Genomic DNA, 5,207 nt, shown 5'->3' with positions numbered 1-5,207 from the left:
TGAAGACTGGAGTTTCTTGGGCTCGTGTGGTTGGCTCATCCTCCCAAACTCTGCCTACGGAAATCCCCCCACATCTCCAAAAAACACATTTCGATCACCTAAAAAACTCCATCCAAACCTGTGTTTCGATCGACCAGGATTTATGGCAACAAGCCAAACTCAGTATGCAATCATCCCTCTACGGAAAATTTCTGGGTAAAGCTTTACCATTAGATCAGGCCAAACTCGCTATCTCAGATGCTTGGAGAGGACTTGGAGATATCAAGATTTCTGACCTCCCGAACGGATTCTATTACATACGATGCAGCTCTCCAACGATACAAGCTAAGCTTCTTTGGGAGGGTCCCTGGACTATTGATGGAAGGATACTCCAACTCTCACCTTGGCGAGAGTCATTCCAACCAGCCTTTGAAAAACTTTCGTCGGCTGCTGTCTGGATACAACTTCATCATGTTCCTATGGAGCTTTGGGGAATTGAATTACTTGAATCTATTGCTTCCCATTTTGGCAAAGTCTTGAAGTTTGATGAACACACACTGTCACACACTAGATCCAAATATGCTCGCGTTTGTATTGATCTTGATCTTGATCAACCCTTGCAAAAGGGAACCTGGATCAAATATGGAGAAAATCTTGTCTTCATTCTTGTGCTTTACGAAAAGCTTCCTGTCTTCTGTTTCAAGTGCGGTCGTGTTGGACATGGGGAATCAACATGTACCTTTGCTTGCAGCCGAAAGCCGGAGACTGATCCTCAGCCACCAGCCAACTCCTTGGAGAAGGCGATGGAGGTAGACGATCAAACCCGGCTCTCTGGCGGGGCAAACAATCTGGTGAATGTTGTGACTCCTGTTCCAGAACAATTGATAGATAATACTACTGGTGCCAGTGAAGATATGCAAGATTTTGGCCCTTGGCTGAAACCACGAAATCGGAAAGGCTTTGCTCGTGGTCGAGGCCGCGGTGGTGGTATGCGTAGCTCTGTCTCCGCCCGGCGTAGCGAGAACGATGATGTGATAGCTGACGCGTGTCCCTCTGCATGCCCTGTTGAGCGACACGCGGATGCTCCATCTGGGCTTTTCGCGGCTCGAGGTGGTAGAGTGCAATGTGGTGGCCCCACTTCCTCTCGATCGTCCAAGCACCGCCCGTCTTTTTCGGGTCTCGAGGTTTTCTCCTCTGGTCCCGAGGCTCCTTTTCCTTCTGACACTTCCCTTCCCGTTGACACAGTTCTATCTTTGAATCCCAAGGAAAATCCTGCTACTGCCTCTGAGACTGCTTGGAAATCCTCTGATCTTGATGATCTCAATGAAATCCCTGATATCACGCTTCCTGATGTAACCCCGGAGATTTTGCTTTCCGAGGAGATCACGCCTCCTGACCCTATCGATGTTACCGTGCCACCCTTTACCTCCCCTACTTTCTGTAAAACTCTCCCTCTTACCTCAAATCCCTGCAATAACCCTCCTTTAATCATTACTCCCAGTCCTAAAAACTCTTCAGACCCTCGCCCCACCCCTTGCAGGGCTTCCTCCTCTTCCCTTACTCAACCTCAATCCCAACCCCTTCTTCTTTCTTCTATCTTCCAGCCTCCCACAGATCTAACTCACTCCTCCCTTGTTGATTGTGTTAAGACTGCCCTTCTTGCGTCTGATCCACCAGATTCACCTGACGATGATGGTGTTGGTGATGTTGATGATCTTATTTCCCCACGCTCTGATATGGAATTTCTATCTGAATCTGTTCGCCCTGATCATCTGGATGCCAAATCTGAGACCTCTGCTAAAAAAGCCCCTAGTAGAAGTGTCTCTCGCCTCAAAAAAGGGAGGCAATCTCCATACTAATCCTCTTCTTACTCTTTTTATTTTCGCTTGATGACTCAAAAAAAGATTATTTGTTGGAATTGTCGTGGTGTTTCTAACAATCGTACTGTCGACCGTATCAAAGACTTCATGCTTCGTTTAAATCCCCAGATTATTTGTTTAGTTGAAACCAAATCTGACTCTAACCGTACTCTTCGTTTCTGTAACAGGTTCTCCAGATCTTGGGACTGGGCTGCTATCCCAGCCTCCGGACTCTCTGGTGGAATTATAGTTCTCTGGGCCCGCTCAGTTGGCTTTGTTACGCCTGTTGTTACCACCCGCACCTCCCTTCACCTAGTAATTTCCAACTCGGGAGATTCCTGGGTGCTCTCTGTGATTTATAACTCCCAAATTCTCTCAAATCAAAAGCTTCTCTGGCGTTCTCTCTCTGGGCTTTCTCAGATCCACCTTCCCTGGCTTCTTACTGGAGACTTCAACGCCATTCTCTCTGATCTTGATCATAAGGGGGGTAGTTTCTCTTCTTATTCTTCTAAATCCTCCCATTTTAATAATTTTGTCAACACTAACCATCTTCTTGATTTAGGGTTCATTGGTTCCAGGTTTACTTGGTGCAATTGTCAGGTTGGCTTAGCTCGTAGGTGGGCTCGGCTGGACCGGTATTTAGCTAACATTCACTGGATCAACATCTACTTTTCTCTTGAAAACCACCATCTTCCCCGCAGTAACTCAGATCACTCCCCTATTTTACTTACCGCTCGCACTGAGGCTTTTCATAGGAATCACATTTTTCGTTTTGATAACTTTTGGTTTGAGTATAATGCTTGCCATGATAATATTCTTAAGGCTTTTAACTCAAGCTCTCAAGCCACTCCTATGCATGCCTTTCATCACTGTATTTACCAGACTAAGAATAACCTCATTTCCTGGAAAGCTTCAGGTCTTCGACCAATTGACAAGGAGATTCAGGATTTGGAAGAAGAAATCAATAATGTTGAAAATTTGGACTCTTCTTCTTCTTCTGATCATTGGCACCATGCTTGGCTCATAGCACTCCGAAATCGTCATGCTGCTTTGTTGCGTCAAAACGCTATCTTCTGGGCTCAACGTGTCAGGATGCAGTGGCTCAACAAAGGTGATATTAATACGAGCTTTTTCCATAGGGTTGTTAAAGCTAAACGAGTCAAGAACAAAATTCTCTCCATAATTGATCGCTCGGGTAATATCCTTACCTCTAAACTTGATATTGAAAATGAATTTCTTGACTTTTACAATGGCATTTGGACCTCCACCTCTCCTCTCTCTTTAGATCAAACCCTTATTTCTATCCCAAATGACTTTCCCATGCTTGAGTCTGATGACAAGGTCGACTTGATCAAACCTGTCACCAAAGGAGAGGTTTTTCGTGCCCTTAGGTCAATGCCGCGGGGCAAGTCTCCTGGGCCTGATGGTTTTAATGTTGAATTTTATCTTTACTACTGGAATATCATTGGATCTCACCTTTTTAAAGCAATTGTTCATTTCTTCGTGACAACTCAAATCCCGGCCTCTTGGGGTAAAACCTTTATTGCACTTATTCCCAAACTTGATCACCCTCAAAAGGTCTCGGATTTTCGTCCCATCTCTCTTTGTAATGTTTGTTACAAAATCATCTCTAAAATCCTTGCCTTGAGACTCAAAAAGGTGCTCCCCAAATTAATTGGCCCTGAGCAGTCTGGTTTTTTAAGCGATAGATCCACATTTGATAACATACTGGCCATTCAAGAAATTGTTCACACGATTGAAACTGATAGAATACACCCCCCCTAGGATGATTCTCAAAATTGACATTGAAAAAGCTTTCGACACAGTTGAGTGGAACTGCATACTTGCAACCCTCCATAGAATGGGCTTTCCGGATCTCTGGATTTCCTGGATTAAATCTTGTATTTCCTCAGCTTCCTTCTCTTTTATCATCAATGGTCAACCAAGTCGTTGGTGTACCAGTTCTCGTGGCATCCGCCAAGGGGATCCTCTCTCCTCCCTTCTCTTCCTTCTTGTCACCCAAAATCTGTCAGCAATTCTCAATCATGCCCTCAACACAAATTTCATTGCTGGCTTTGATTCTACCCTTTCTCGTAATTTTAATCATCTTATGTTCGCGGATGACCTGCTCCTCATTTCCAATGCCTCCAGATCCTCAGCCAGAAATATTCTTTTCTTCCTTAATCTTTACGCTTATTTCTCTGGCCAGTCCTCTAATCATAATAAATCAGCTATTTACCTACCCTCCTGGTTTAACACTAGAGTCTCCAAGTCCATTTCAACCATCTTGGGGTTTAAACCTGGCAAGTTTCCCTTCACTTACCTTGGAGCCCCCATATCCCCTTTCCACCTTCCCGCCACTTTTTTCAATTCTCTTGTGGCTAAAACTGAAACTGCTATCAGTAAATGGAATCATACTCTTATCTCTCAAGCTGGTAGAGTTACCCTCCTCAATTCTTGTATTTTTTCTCTACCAACCTATCTCCTGTCTTGCTTCTTTCTTCCTGACTCTATCTTAAACTCCATTGAGAAGTTAGCCCGCAATTTTCTATGGGGTAGGAATGGCAGTGGAGGTGGTTTTCACTCAATTGGTTGGCATGTTGTCACTTTAAACAAATCTGAGGGGGGCCTTGGTCTTCGCAATCTCAAAATTTCCAGACTCGCTCTTTTGGCCAAACACTTACTCTCTCTTGCCAATCGCGAAGATAAAATTTGGGTCAATAATTTTCTCCACAAATATCATCATTGGAGTCCTTAGATCCCGGGTTTTCACTCGAATACTTCAAACCTCTTCAAAACTATTTGTAAAATATCAAATGTATTAAAATCAAATCTTTGCATTCCTATTTGCAACCTTGCGCATACTAACTTCTGGGATGATCCTTGGCTCCTGGACCTTCCATTGCATTATAAGCCAACCTTTTTAAACATGGATCTCTTAGACAACCTTTCCTTCAATCTTATTGCCCCAGAGGGCATTCTGGATCCGGCTTTGTGCTTGGACGCCTTTGGTAATAACTTTGACAAAAACAATACAAATCATACCGCCTTTGACTTCTCAGCAAAGAACAATTGGACTTGGTGGCCCTGCACACCTAAATCTTCTCTTGTTGCTGTTGTTTATGATCACCTAAATTCCTCCAATGATGGTACCACTACTTGGATTGGTTGGCGCCACATTTGGAAATTAAAGGTTACTCCTCGTGTCAAAATCTTTTTGTGGAAAGTGGCTCATGGCAAGCTTCCTACTGGCGCCTATCTTTACAGGTTGAATATCGGTCCTGCTACTAATTGCCACTTCTGTGGTCTCTATCCTGAAACCGCTGATCACATTATATGGAGTTGTCATTACTCCCTTTCTTGCTGGCA

The sequence above is a fragment of the Dioscorea cayenensis genome, chromosome 17, assembly GCF_009730915.1.
Source record: "Dioscorea cayenensis subsp. rotundata cultivar TDr96_F1 chromosome 17, TDr96_F1_v2_PseudoChromosome.rev07_lg8_w22 25.fasta, whole genome shotgun sequence".
Lineage (NCBI taxonomy): Eukaryota > Viridiplantae > Streptophyta > Magnoliopsida > Dioscoreales > Dioscoreaceae > Dioscorea > Dioscorea cayenensis.
This window is presented reverse-complemented; position numbering follows the sequence as displayed.